General features: G+C 47.1%; 1 long non-coding RNA gene across 1 annotated transcript; it reads left to right on the top strand.

The window, feature by feature from the left end:
* The first annotated feature begins 608 nt into the window (after window positions 1-608).
* LOC121977498 lies at window positions 609-1,108 on the top strand. Its single transcript, XR_006110876.1, has 3 exons — window positions 609-681; window positions 789-871; window positions 1,089-1,108. It is a non-coding gene; the product is annotated as an uncharacterized LOC121977498 (long non-coding RNA).
* Window positions 1,109-7,607: the final 6,499 nt, after the last annotated feature.

The following is a 7,607-nucleotide window of genomic DNA, read 5'->3' as shown; positions in this document are numbered from 1 at the left end:
CTATCTCTTCTTCTCCTCTGCCGACGCTGAACCAAATCCTCCTTTCCTTCCCGAGCCGCCGCCATAGCCGATATCGCACGAAGCAGTGATGATCGCCTTCTCCACTCGACGACGCTGATTCCCCAATGTCGGACGTTGTTCCTCCCCGTGCCCTAGGTCTCCGCCTCCCTTCTTCCTTCCTGTCCAAGCACCGACGACGCGTAAGCCACTGCCGACACCCTTCTCCCCTTTGTGCTGCCATCAACTCCCCACAGTCGACGCCTTCCCTCTGCCCTAGCACCGGTCGCCGTCGCCTGTGCCCTATCACCGTCCGGTGTCGCACCTCAGCCCTAGTTCTCCGGCCGACTCCTCTGTGTGCCGCTCACCATCGCTGTTTCCTCCTCTGTGCCAGCCACTGAGCACCGCCGTCGCCTGTGACCTAGCACCGCCACCGAGTTTGCTTCGCCGACGCTGTGCCCTAGCACTGTCGCTGCCACAGGTTCGATCCATCACAGATTGTAGGCTCTGTACCCTAGCTTTGATTGGAGTTGGGGTTGTATAATCCGTGATCTTCATTGCTTGAGCTTCTGTTTGATCAGTTTTGATTCCAGCAGTGATTCCGGCCGTGAGCAGAAGACAGACTTGCAGTGGGCTTGTTTTAGTTCTAGCAGCGAGACAACCCTTTTTCGGCTGTGAATTGAGGTATGGTTTAGGGTAAGTTGTTGGTTTAAAGACTGCGAATATAATGTTAAGGTTTGATTCACTGAGGTGGATGTATTGACTAAGAATTTTGGGTGTTTGATGTATAGGTCAGTGGTTAAATCTAGTACCAGCCACAGTTTTGGCAATGGGTGCATCCTCGACAAATTAACGACAAAGTATACGGATTTGGGTGAGTTTTGGAATTTGGTAAATTGCAGGCTTGTGATACGTTTTGTGGTGAATTTGGATTTACATGGTTAAATGTTGTTCACCTTGATCGTTAGGGTTAATTGAGCTAATCCTAAATGATTTTGAGTTCAATTTAATTAGGGTTCTTGAAGGAAAATACTTTGGTTTAGCTATTTTGCTTATAATTAAATTTAGCTAAACTATACAGTTTATTACAGGACTTTGATTCGAGACGAGTATCTCGATTTGTCGGACTGGACCATTTCGATTGGAGGCGGGTACTTTGACTTATTTCTTTTGATATGCATAATAATGTGTTTAACATATAGCAATAATTGTGTTATCCATTTGTTTTGGTTGGTCACTACATGATCTGTTACATGTTTGCTTGTTTACTTATTATGCACTGCATGTTATTATTTACCTGATCATACATGTTTTAGGTAGTGACCCAACCACATGATACATTATGTTCAGGATCTAGGGTTTATTTGATACCCTATCTGTTTGTGTACCTTCCATTTGATTCATTATCTTGTAGTACACATTTTATACTTATGTATAGAGCATGCTATGCTATTCGTGATATTGCCATGTTTAGTGTCATGCATCATCTTGCATGATTGCATGCTGTGCGATTGTCTGCTCCATTATTGTTGAGCACGTCGTCAGTTACATGTATCTGTGCACACCACCACTCATGGGTTAGTGGTATATCAGACAGGTGTGTGGCAGTTCTGTTGTTTGGCTCCGTTGGTCTGGTGACTCAGCGTGGTAGCCGGCAGGCAGTTCCTCTCTGTTTGGCTCCGTTGGTTTAGTGTAGCAGCGTTGTAGCCGACAGACAGTTGGACTTTGTTTGGCTCCGTTGGTCCGCTCATGGGTAGTGTGACTCAGCGTGATAGCCGGCAGAGAGTCCTCCCCGTCATCGTGTACCGGGAGATGAGAGCATTGCGCTCCCCCATTTATTATTTCGGGGTAGGAGTATGTGTATACTCCGACTGCATCCCGTCCACTCGGTCACTCATCAGGGGCAGTGATGTCAGAGTGCACGGTTGTCACAGCTCTACCCACTCGGACTCACCATTGTGTGTGAAATGGCTGACTGGCGTCAGGGGTGACCATGTCATTGGCATCATATGCATGATGCATTTATTGTTTGTGTTCGCTGCATTTATATGGATGCATATGATTGATATGCATACAGGATTATGACACCCTCGGTTTGACGACCCTGTTACCTTTATACCTTGGTCTTGGTTAGTAGAGTTTTCTCTTGTTTTTGTTTCAATTGCATTTATTTTTCTCGTATTCAGGAGACTGTACGCATGATTAGTGTTGTCTGTTATTTACTTTATTATGCATATCTGTTGTTACCTGCTGAGCGTTGGACTTACCCCCGCCTCCGTTGTTATTTTCAGGTTGAAGCTGTCAGGAGGCAGTTCCAGTCGCTAGTCCCCATTGCATGTAGTGCTAGTCCTCTGCTGATCACGAGTCGTTATCTTAGTTTTCTCTATCAGACTATGTTTTGGTCTTGTAATGTTTTGCTTATGGATCTTGTATGGATTCTTATCGTTGATGGATTTTGGTATGATTTGGATATGTTTTACTCCATGCCTGCCTGGACGGCAGAAGAGGTGAGTTTGTCGGATTTGTGTTTTATGAGTGTAGTGGAGTAGGAAAAATCGGATTTGAGCTTTACGAGTGTAGTTGAGTAGGGTTGTTTTCGAGTCATCGTATTACTGTTCTATTTGTTTACTATTAACTGCGTGGTGATTGTTTTATTATTGTTATTATTACAGCCGCATGTGGCTGAGGTATATAGTGATTGTAGAAAGTTTCAGATTGTCCGCCGTACAGGGGAGATGTTGTCAAAATTTCTTCGGACAGGGACTCCTCCGGGGCGTGACAATTTATTTGGTATCAGAGCTTAAGTTTTACGATCGTTGTTTTCATATTTTGGATATTTGGGATAACCTGATACCAATTTATATGGTATCAGAGCGCCAAAGTTTGGCGATACTTGTTTGATTTCCGTGTGTTGGATTTTCGAGATTTATCTGATACCAATTTATTGGTATCAGAGCAGGGTGTGATACCTGCTTTTAGTATTCTGGATATATTGTGCTAGCCCAAGTTTGCGAGTCAAACTGGGTAGTTATTTTGGTTGCACGTATTTTCCATTACGTATATGTTTTGGACTTACGTTTCGGATTAATATGGATTTCCGGTGATTTTCTTGTACGGAATTTCGAAGTCAATTTGCGGACTGGACAGCGACGGAACATCTCCAGACAGCAATTAGGTATGATGTTATTTTGGTAATTGGTTATACTGGTAGTAATATTTGTAATATAATTTAACAGATATGAGGCGATCTACGCGTCTTGCTGCGAGACGTGGTGCTGGGCGGCCACGTACGAGGACCGCGAGATCTCTGGATATGCCAGAGATGTCTTCTGTTGATGAGTCTGTCAGCCAGGGACGGACTCAGCATGCTACGGGCACGTCGGGCTCTCAGACCCCGATAGCTCCCTTAGAGGTACCTATCTCAGCTGCACCGACAGTATCCACCCCAATAGACCCCGATACCACCAGGGGTACCATTGGCATTCCCGACACCAGCTCCAGCCCAGCCTATGGCGTACTCGGCACCACCGCCACCTGAGCCTACTGTGTACCCGACACCAGCGGCACCTGTGCTCCCAGTACATACGATGTACATAGCAGCACCTGCATTAGGGATACCGGCTGCTCCACATCCGGTACCATTACCTACTGTACCTCCAGTCGCGGCCACCTATGTTCACCCTACAGTGCCACCGACGGCATATGCTCCAGTGTACCCAGCAGCACCGGGAGTACCTCCTTCTGTTTATGCAGCGGTACCACCTGTAGCACCAGCTCCAGTGGTTCCGCCAGTTCCGACAGCCATTCCGACACACCTCACTAACTTTGTCGCGGCACGAGCTAGGATTCTAGTGTTGGCAGAATCGATGAAGAGTCGATTCACACTCTTCCGAGGAGACCGTGATCCGAGTGTGGCCTTGTCTTGGATTGAGACTATGGAGCGGACCTTCTTCTATATGGCTTTCTCCGAGTGGGAGAAAGCAGAGCTGGCTGCTTTTCATTTACGGGACGCGGCCGACACTTGGTGGCTTACCCAGCGTTCCATCATCGGTGAGCAGAACATCACTTGGGCCAGATTCAGAGAGGCTTTTGAGAGCCGTTTCTTTCCACGAGCTTATCAGATGGCTCATGGCGATTTCTGAGTGCTGGCAGAACAATCAGACGGTCGAGTATAATGCGAGTTTGTGATTGGTCGATTTTGTCCAAAGCTTGTTGAGGGCGGTTTGCGTATCTGATTCATTCGAGGTTGGATGGACATTTGCAAGTAAGACTTGCGGTCTTGGTACCACTTCCTATCCGAGACTTTAGACGAGCCCTATTGATTGAGTCGCGTTCAGACGAGAAAAAGGGCGGTCGGACATGGCGATCCAGCCTCGAGCTACCAGCGGCGTAGTCGGCGGATCGAGTACATCCGGGGTATCACGTAAGCCTCAAAAATCAGGCGGTCTTCTTGGACGTTTCGGTCACCCAGTGAACCGGAAACAACCCGCGACATTATTTGAGATGTGGGTCGAGATCACATCACCTCAGCTGCTATCTGGGACAATCGGTTTGCTTTCATTGCACACCTGAGCCGAGATTGTCACAGACTCAGCATATGACTTCCGGAGGGTTTGATCATGGAGGACAGTCCAGTTAGTCCAGAACTTATCGAGGAGGGCGAAGAGCCCAACCTTCGCATGGCCAGTAGCTGCAGCGGCATTTGGCATGCTTGGACAGGAGTACTCCAGTGCTTCCATAGCACCCCAGAGTTCTGTTCCGGGACTTTATTATCCAACGCAGGGGCAATATCAGATGCAGCCTCAGCCTTTAGGCCAGTACCAGACTCAGTCTCAGCCAGCTGCACAGTATCAGTCACCGTCCTCTCAGTTTTCTCTGGCACATTATCCAGCACCGCCTCAGTGACAGGCTTCTGCCCAGCCGCAGCAGTCGCTGGCAGCGTTACCCCCTCCTCCTCCGCCAGAGACTGGTCGTATACATGCGATTACCAGAGAGGATGCGCAGCGAGCCAACAAATCCGTTTTCCGCGGTATGATTTCCATTTATGCATTTTCCGCTGATATATTGATTGATACTGGTAGCTCGCACTCTTTCATATCTCGTACCTTTATACGTGAGATTAGTAGATTACCCACTTTCAGACCCCAGCGATTGACCGTCTCCTTACCGTCCGGTAATTCATTGGACGTCACTCAGGAGGTCAGAGGTTGCCCGTTAGATTTTGGCAACCTAATACTTACGATGGATCTTTTAGTGTTGGAAATGGTTGATTTTGATATTATTCTTGGCATGGACTGTTTGTCAGCATATCATGCCACAGTTGATTGCCAGACGAGGGTGGTCACATTTCGGCCTCCGAACCAACCCTCGTGGGATTTCACTGGCATCAGAGATGACGGCATATCGATCATTTCGGCGATTCAGGCTCAGAAGTTGCTGTCACATGGCTGTCAGGGTTTTCTGTTATCTTTGATAAGTACTGAGGACAGCAGTAGTTCGTAGCTCTCCGACGTTCCTGTTGTACGGGAGTACCCAGATGTGTTTCCAGAGGAGCTGCCAGGTCTGCCTCCCAGAAGGCAAGTGGGACATCGAAAGCTCCTTATCGCATGGCACCAAAAGAGTTGAACGAGCTGAAGGTTCAACTCCAGGAGCTTTTGGATAGGGGATTTATTCGCCCTAGTGTTTCTCCATGGGGTTCTCCAGTATTATTTGTCAAGAAAAAGGACGGCACCATGAGGTTATGTATTGACTACAGACAGCTGAATGCAGTGACCGTCAGAAATAAATATCCTTTACCACGGATCGAGAATTTGTTTGATCAGCTCAGAGGTACATCAGTGTATTCTTAGATTGATCTGCGATCCGGATATCATCAGCTGAAAGTCAAAGACTCAGATATTCAGAAAATAGCTTTCCGTACCAGATACGGTCATTATGAGTTTTTGGTCGTATACATGCGATTACCAGAGAGGATGCGCAGCGAGCCAACAGATCCATTTTCCGCGGTACGATTTCCATTTATGCATTTTCCGCTGATATATTGATTGATACTGGTAGCTCGCACTCTTTCATATCTCGTACCTTTATACGTGAGATTGGTAGATTACCCACTTTCAGACCCCAGCGATTGACCGTCTCCTTACCGTCCGGTAATTCATTGGACGTCACTCAGGAGGTCAGAGGTTGCCCATTAGATTTTGGCAACCTAATACTTACGATGGATCTTTTATTGTTGGAAATGGTTGATTTTGATATTATTCTTGGCATGGACTGTTTGTCAGCATATCATGCCACAGTTGATTGCCAGACGAGGGTGGTCACATTTCGGCCTCCGAACCAACCCTCGTGGGATTTCACTGGCATCAGAGATGACGGCATATCGATCATTTCGGCGATTCATGCTCAGAAGCTGCTGTCGCATGGTTGTCAGGGTTTTCTGTTATCTTTGATCAATACTGAGGACAGCAGTAGTTCGCAGCTCTCCGACGTTCCTATAGTCCGGGAGTACCGAGATGTATTTCCAGAGGAGCTACCAGGTTTGCCTCCTAGAAGGCAAGTGGAGTTCGCTATTGAGCTGATTCCGGGGACCGCACCGGCATCGGAAGCTCCTTATCGCATGGCACCAAAAGAGTTGAACGAGCTGAAGGTTCAACTCCAGGAGCTTTTGGATAGGGGATTTATTCGCTCTAGTGTTTCTCCATGGGGTTCTCCAGTATTATTTGTCAAGAAAAAGGACGGCACCATGAGGTTATGTATTGACTACAGACAGCTGAATGGAGTGACCGTCAGAAATAAATATCCTTTACCACGGATCGAGGATTTGTTTGATCAGCTCAGAGGTACATCAGTGTATTCTTAGATTGATCTGCGATCCGGATATCATCAGCTGAAAGTCAAAGACTCAGATATTCAGAAAACAGCTTTCCGTACCAGATACGGTCATTATGAGTTTTTGGTAATGCCATTTGGGCTTACCAATGCTCCAGCGGTCTTTATGGACTTGATGAACCGCATCTTTCTGGAGTATCTGGATCAGTTTGTTATCGTTTTCATTGATGACATATTGGTCTACTCGCGTTCCGAGGAGGAGCACGCACAGCATCTTCGCACAGTTTTGGAGACACTTCGACGAGAACGTCTCGGTTATCTTGATCGGTTTTACGGGACACGTGGTCTCTAGCGGTATTTCATTGATCCTCGAAGATCGAGGTCACCAGGGCGGTCGATTCAGAGATCTGTAGTTTTCGATTGGCGAATATTACCGACGCGTTTTGTCGAGGGTTTCTCACGTATTGCTATGCCACGCCTTACCGGGAAGGGTGTGAAGTTTATTTGGACAGAGGATTGGGAGCTGAGGCGGAGATTAGTGTCGGCTCCAGCTTTGATTTTACCTTACGGAGAGGACGGTTGTACTCTACAGAAGCTTCTCTGGGGTTTGGGTGTTGTTACGATCGACAGTAGTTTCTTATGCTTCCCGTCAGCTGAAGGAGCATGAGAAGAACTACCCCGTTCATGACCTGGAGTTAGTCGCCATCATATATGCTTTGAAGATTTGGCGTCATCATCTATACAGTATTACATTTGAGATTCTTACTGATCATAAGAGTCTC

This window comes from Zingiber officinale, chromosome 4B (assembly GCF_018446385.1).
Source record: "Zingiber officinale cultivar Zhangliang chromosome 4B, Zo_v1.1, whole genome shotgun sequence".
In the NCBI taxonomy this organism is placed as follows: Eukaryota; Viridiplantae; Streptophyta; class Magnoliopsida; order Zingiberales; family Zingiberaceae; genus Zingiber; species Zingiber officinale.
The sequence above is the reverse complement of the archived record's forward strand: the minus strand, read 5'-3'. Positions and strand labels throughout refer to the sequence as shown.